An 8,073-nucleotide genomic window follows, 5' to 3' on the forward strand; every position below is an offset into this window, starting at 1 on the left:
GCTGCCAGAACCTGACTTCTCATTGGTCAGTGGCTGATGTCACTAAGTATCCAGCCATCCCTCTCCTCCGAGAGGCGGGGGAGACACCTGTTCTGTGAGGGACAACTTGTTAAAGGGTCAGCGGTTCTGCCTCTTCCCTGGAGAAGGAAAGCATCCAGCTGCAGCTGCTCACGGGAAAAAGAATGAGGAAAAGGAATGCACACTGCATTCCACACCCACGCCCTCCGCCCAGTTGCGGTGCACACATGCAAACACACACGTTAAAATCAACAAGTACGCACTCCGTGTGTTGAGCAATGCTCCAAAAGCTGTGGGAACGCAAGAGAATGGAGATAATCCTGGGAAGGATGAAAACAAAACCAGGGAGACACAACTAACCAACGGGTAATAATTGGAGACTACTTAAGAGCAGATGCAATCCTGTGCAACTGTATCTTTTAACTGCTTATTTCAAAAATTCTATAACCCAATAGTGGAGATTTGCAAACAACACCCTCAGTTTTGCCATCCTGATTTATTACTGTCACAACCCCCATTCCTGGTCCCCTTAGAATCCTGGTCTACATGCAGACACCGTTTTTAACATGCTGATAGGACATGCAACTATTGAATGTCGTGTAGGTGGTGGATGTTTTAAGTTGGCTACAATAAGTAATGCAAACATGAATTTCAGGGAGGGATCTGATTTCACTATCATTAGCATGATCACAGGTAGGGTAATCTCCCCAGGCTCATTTTATTTAATGTTAATTGGGGAGCATCCTGGCTGAAGCATTCAGATGTAAGGATTAAATGAGATAATTCATGTGGCTTACTTAGCACACACTTCACACATAGAAGAACTCACCAAATGCAGTATTTTGTTTTAACAGAATTTAGAATCCTGTATGGAAATATGACAACTGTGCAAATAATTATTTTATATTTTGTAGAAGGCTAGCAAAGATATGATAAGTGAAATTAGAATAGCAGAGTTGGAGGGAAAGTGTTATACATGTGAACAAAAAGATCCAACCGAAACTGGGAGGTCCGAAAGCACACCATCTACTGATTGAAAAATCAGCAGATCACTTTGGCCAGAGGATAGGGTATGCTCAGTGTAGCAGTGGAAGATAACACTGGCTGATGCCAATGCATGTCAACTTGAGTTAAAATTGTGGAAGGACTTGAATATCAGAGCAGGGAGTTAGTGCTTAATTGATTTGGAACTAAGGGTTTTGAAAAAGGGAATGATATATAATTGGCTGTTTTCAGTTAGAGTGGGAGAGAGACTGGAGAGACAAAGGTGGTGAGGAACCTACTATTAATAGTCCAGTTAATCAGAAATTAGGATCTGATTTAGGAGCAGTAGATAGAATATAGATGAGGATAGAAGTGAAACCATTGGAAAGATAAAACCTCTAGACTAGACTATGGTTGGGGGCAGGGATGGACATCAAAGAAGTGAGCTAGGACCAGGGTACTGGGGAAATATCCATGAACAGGTTGGATGATCAACTGGAGATTAGCTTTAGCATGAAGGTGGTAGGACAGGCAGAAGCTATTTTACAAGAGGTTAAGGCATGCATGGGTGTGCAAAGGGTAGGTATCCATTTTCGGACGTTAGAGGGATGAGAACAGAGAAATAGGTCAAGCCACTGAATGCTTCTATTAGACGACCTTCCAGAAATCAGTTTTAATAGTCAAGCTGAGGACAGATCACAAAGGGTTAAGAAAAGAAGATATGGTAAAAGGGAACCTGTGAATGGAGACTGCAGGCACTTCTGTGTAGAGGTTTGAGGTTAAGCAACCTCAGAGTAAAGGGAAAGTCTTCTTTAAACATATGAGAGCTCTGACATGTTTTTAAGTTAAAAAATTTTTGAAAAAGCCAAGATGGGAAATGTAGCTCAGTGGTGGAGTACTTGCCCATCATGCACAAGGCCCTGGGTTTGTACCCCAACAAAGGGGTGGGGGCAAGTAAAAAAGGACTGAGGTGGATAAAGAATGGGGCAAGGTTTTGGAGATAATAGGGATGGGATCAGTAGTCAAAGTGACGACCAAAACAATGTCCGTCATATGGAAGTTAAGGATGGCGCCCATACAGAAGGAAGCCAAGCAGCAGTAGAACAAAGAATGAGGAAACTCTAGGTACTGAGTTAGAACGATCTCCAAGATAAGTTACCAAGTGAAAAATGAGTAACAGTGTAAGTAATAGATTACATTCTGGTAAAAGAGAAAGACAAAAGTAAAAAATGACGTTTGCATTTGTTTGCATCTGCCTAAATAATCTGGAAGGACATATAAGATACTGAGAAAGGAGGTTAGATATTATTGTGGAGATCAGACTAAGAAGAAAGGAAAGAGTCTTTTCATTACATTCCATTTCATTTTTTTACTGATTTTTGCATTATGGAGCATATTAATTATTCAAAATGGAAAATTACAGTACCAAAATTTTTAAATGACAAAAATTACATCCTTATTATAAAATGCTATGTAGCTACTTAATATAATATAGAAAATATGTGCACTGAATTTAGAAAAGGTCTGTTATAGGAAGTACAAAAAGCAATTTACAAAATTATTGGAACTATTCAATAATCAGGGAATGGTTTCAGTTTTTTCAGGTCCTCGGAAGGTATTTCAATTCTTTCATGTGGCCATTTAAAATGGAACTAAAAATTATTTTGTAACAGTATGCAACATTTTAACAACATAAACATATTCACAGTAAGAACTATGTATAATTTCAACAGAGATGAAGAAAATGTAAGAGTAATATCAGATACATTGATGTACTGGTTGTATAGCAATTTATCACTGAAAGTGGATGTAATATTATTGTATGTGATTTTGAAAAGAGTTAAAACATTTCATATTTCTGTAAAGCAAAAAACAACAACAATAAGAAGTCAGTTGCTAGAACCAACACTGACTAGAAAGAAGGTGTTTGAAGAAAAGACAGTGATAAGATACGGACTGGAAGCTTTAGATAGAAGATAGAGAGTAGGTCCAGAGACTGGAGGCTCAGCTAGAGTGACCAATAACTAGTAGTTCCAGTGAGCAAGGCTAGTGATTTCCTCCAAAAATACATAATAGCCTGGGGTGAGAGCCACAAATACTCAAAACGGTAGGGGCAAGAGATTTGAGGATAGTTTGGTAGTGATTTTTTTGCAGAGGAGGTACTGGGAATTGAACCCAGGAGCACTTAACCATTGAGCCACATCCCCAGCCCTTTTTGTTATTTTTTTATATTTTGAGATAGGGTCTCTCTAAGTTGCTGAGGGTCTCACTAAATTGCTGAGGCTGGCTTTGAACTTTCGATCTTCCTACTTCAACCTCATGAGTTGTTGGGATTACAGGCATGTGCCACCATGCCTGGCCTGAGGATGGTTTGAAATGCATCCTGAAAAGCCCATTTGTAGAATCTAGAATTGTAAGAGAACTAACTCCTATGTGTGAATATGAGAGGATTAAAAGGTTTGTCTGCATCACTATCTCTGCTTAGTAGTGTCTTAATCCATTTTCAGTTGCTAAAATAAAATACCCAAGGTTGGATACTTTATAAAGAAAAGAAGTCTATTTAGCTCACCATTCTGAAGGTTTAAGGTCATGGCACCAGCATCTGTTCCGTTCTGGTGAGTTCCTTGTGGCAAATGGCATGGCAACGGTGGCAGTGAGTTTGAGAGTGGCAGTGGCATATGCAGAAGAAGAGAGGGAGGTGCCAGGCTCCCTCATGATAACCCATTCTCACAGGACTAATCTGGCCATGGGACCTTCATCAATCTCTTCCAGGGTTGTGCTCCAGGACCTAATTACCTTCCAATGGGTCCCTCTCTTAAAAGTTCATCACCTCAACTCCAGCACACTGGGGACCAAGCACGTGAACCCGTAAGGAACAAACCATCTCCTATCCATGGCACGTGGCTTTTCTTTCTCCTTTTCTTCCTTTCTTTACTGTATTCTAACTTTTTATTGGCATATGACATGCCAACAATATGAAGCATTCTTTTTGTGTGCGCTTCTTTCTACCTTTTGTATGTTTTTAAAATCTGAAATTATTGCAAAACTGTATGTACAAAGCAATTATAATTTTGTAAAATAAAAATGTTTATGTATTTTAAAATATCATGTGGTACACCATAAATATATACAATTTTTATTTGTCAATAAAAATAAATAACAGGGCTGCATATGTAGCTCAGTGGTAGAGCACTTGCCTAGCACGTGTGATGCTTGCCTAGCACTGGAATCAATTTTCAGCACCACACAGGGATAAATAAATAAAATAAAGGTATTGTGTCCATCTACAACTTAAAAATAAATAAATAAATAAATAATTGAATAATAGCAGAATTATTTTTAAGTATATAGAAGGAAATTCATCATAATGTAAGTAATGATTATTTCTGCTTGGTAGGAAAATGGTTGCTTTTTCTTTTCTTTTCTTTCTTTTTTTTTTTTTTTTTTGGTACTGGGGATTGAACTCAGGGGCACTCAACCACTGAGCCAACATCCCCAGCCCTATTTTGTACTTTATTTGGAGACAAGGTCTCACTGAGTTGCTTAGCCCCTCACTGTTGCTGAGGCTGGCTTTGAACTCTTGAACCCCCTGCTTCAGCCTCCAGAGCTGTGGGATTACAGGTGTGGGACACTGGTTGCTTTTTATTCATGTTACTTTTCTTCTTCCCCAGGTTGCTTTAGTGAATGTGTTTTACTTTTATTGCAGAAAATGTTTAAGGCCTCACTAAGTTGCTGAGGCTAGTTTTTAGTTTTTCATCCCCCTACCTCAGCCTCCTGAGCCACTGGGATCACAGGCCTGTGCCACCACATCCAGCTAATTAGAAGTATTTTCAAATGCACAGAAAGGTAGAAACAATTAAAAAACCCCTATATTTCCAATACCAAATTTTTTACATTTTGTCATGCTTCCTTTATCCATCTTTATGCTATCATATATTAGCCCCAATTATTTCAGTTTTCGTATCTAAAATAATGGCCTTTTTTTTTTTTTACATAGTTGTTTTTTACAACAACAATAATGAGACTTGGATAACCTACCTGAGGAAATGGCACAAGCAAAGATGAGGAGTCAGGAAGAAGTTGAGGTTAGTATAATGACTTGTGAGAATGTAGTTAGGAGATGCTTTGTGAAATGAGATTCCAAAAGATCGGGTCAGGATAGTTCAGGAGGTCTAATATGGGTCAATATATCTGATGTTACTCAATAGTGTTTAATTTAAAATTGTGTCTTACTATGCTTTTTCATATAAGAATAACTTCTTTTTTGCAGGGGGTACTGGGGTTTGAACCCAGGAGTGCTTAACCACTGAGCAACATTGCCAGCCCTTTTATTTTTTATTTTGAGACAGGGTCTTACTAAGTTTCTGAGGACCTCACTAAATTGCTGAGGGTCTTGCTAAGTTACTGAGGCTGGCTTTGAACTTGTGATCTTCCTGCCTTAACCTCCCAAACTGGTGGGATTATAGGTGTGCCCCCCACCCTGAGCTAAGAATAACTATTTTTTTTTTTTTTTTGCAGTGCTGGGGATTGAACCCAGGACCTTATGCTTTTGAGATAAGCACCCTACCAACTGAGCTATATCCCCAGCCCCAAGAATAACTTTTTATTCAATAAGAAAGCCAAAATTAAATGAGGTTACTCTGGGTCTGAAAACAAATAATAACTGAAGATAAACCTAAACTAAGTGAATATGAAGTCCAAATTTATTGGAATGTGTTCATTTCAAATGTATTATACAATTGGAATATAATACTAAGCACCATTGCATATATTAAATGGGAATATGATTGGCAAAGCTCAAAAAAAAAAGGGAGTAGGGATAATATGACATTTAGAGGAAGCTTAGCAAACTTAGTTAAAATAAACTTAATAAAGAAAGCAGAACATTTACTGGATCCACGTAGGAATTTGTGTGCTTTGTGTATGTGTGTGTGTGTGTGTGTGTGTGTGTGTGTGTGTGTGTGTGTGTGAAAGAGAGAGGGAGAGAGAGAGAGAGAGAGAAATAGACAGACAGACACTGGGGCTTGAGTTCAGGGGCACTTTGCCACTGAGTTGCATCCCCAGTCCCTTTTCGACTTTTTTAGTTTTGAGACGGAGTCTCATTAAATTGTAGAGGCTGGCCTAGAACTTGTGATCCTCCTGCTTCAACCTTCCAAGTTGCTGGGATTATAGGTGTGTGCCATGGTGCCTGGCATGTGTGCTAACATTGAAACATGACAGTTTATCCCCCTTCCTGAAGGAGGTTGGGCCCTCCTTGATGATAGTTCAAGTTATGGTCAGTAGTTGTGAGGACAGGTACAGAACTGAAGAACAAACAAACAAGCAAACAAAAAACTAGTTACCCAGCAAGTGATTCAAACTTGTTTGGTTTATTTGTCAGTGGTTCCTAAGGTTTTCTGAGCACTAGGATCACCTACACAGAGAGGCACATGCCTCTAATCTCAGCTACTCAGGAAACTGAGGCAGGGGGATTGCAAGTTTGAGGCCAGCCTGGGCAGCTTAATGAAAACCTGTCTCAAAATAAAATTTTATGAAGTGCTGGGAATGTAGGTCAGTGGTAGAGTGTTTACCTAGTATGTCCAAGGCTCTGGGTTCCATCCCCAGTACTGGGGGTGGGGGGATCCCCCCCACACACACACACAAAAGACAAAAAAGACAGATTCCCAGGCCCTAGCCCCAGTGATTCTGATTCTTTGTTGGGAGGTCAAGATGGGCATACAAGTACATTGGAAATTTATCTACTTAAACAAGCAATCTGTGTAAAGATGCAGATCACCATGGATGATACTTTGAGAACTTCTCTGAAGAATCCAGTATCTTTCTTGGTTAAGAATATGACTTGTAAAAAAAATTTAAAAAATAAAAAGAATGTGACTTGTACAGTTAAAAAATAAGTTTTAGCTTTTTAAAAATTGCTAGGGCTATGTTCAGCTTCAAGTAACAGGAAAATGCAACCAACAGTGGGCTTAAATGAATAGGTTTTGTTTTGTTTGCTTTTTAAAAAATTTTTTTGTAGTTGTAGATGAACAGCATGTCTTTATTTTATTTATTTTTATACAGGGCTAAGTATTAAGCCCAGAGCCTCACACATACTAGGCATGCACTCTGCCACTGGGCTATTGTCCCAGCCCCTTGTTTTGTTTACTTTTTGTCTCAGGTAACTAGAAGCCTGCAGGTAGACTGTTCAGGGCCAGTTCTTTACATTCAGAGATTTAATAATGTCTTCAAGGAGCCAGTTTCCTTCTGTTCTTCTGTTGCCCCATCTTTGCCACTTCATTCTCAAGATCATAAGATGACTGCTATATATCCAAGCACCACATCCACCCTCCAGGTAGGGACAGAGGGAATCAAAAGGTGCGAGTTAGATACATCCATCCCTTTTACGAAGTATACACAGATGCTTAATTAGCAGCTTGGGCTAATATCTCATTGGCCAGAACTGAGTCACACTGCCACTTCTGGGAAAGTAGTTAATGTTGTTAACTAAATATACTACTTCAGCTGGGTATGCACATATCTATAGTCACTCCCCAGCTACTCAGAGGCTGACACAGGAGGAACAATTGAGCCCATGAGTTCACAACCAGCCAGGGCAACATAGGAAGACCCTATCTCAAAAATAAATAAATAGGACTGGGAGTGTAGCTCACTGGTAGGAACCTCATGTGTAAGTTAAGGTCATAGAATTGATTAGAAATTCATTCAGTAAATGTTTGTTTCTTGGCAAGGACATGCAAACACGAATGAGTCACCATCATTGCCCCAACCACTGAGGCAGACATTCTGTGCAATGTGATCCTGTCCATCCACCATCCACCCATCCAGATGAATCCTGATTTACACTGGGCCAACTCATTCCTTCCCTCTCAAAACAGTCACTTTCTCTTCGTGTGGCCAAATTTCTAACATAAACCTGGTAGCTAAAGGACGCCCACATTTTTTGGCATGGGGACCAGAAAGCAAAAAAGTTTATTTTCATCAGGAGAATGAACCAGTCACCTGGAGAAGAGCAGGGAAGAGAAAAGGCTAGAGAAAAGAGTCTGTGTGCTTCCTGGATTAGTCCCTCTGGCT

Source organism: Sciurus vulgaris (assembly GCF_902686455.1).
Source record: "Sciurus vulgaris genome assembly, chromosome: 8".
Lineage (NCBI taxonomy): Eukaryota > Metazoa > Chordata > Mammalia > Rodentia > Sciuridae > Sciurus > Sciurus vulgaris.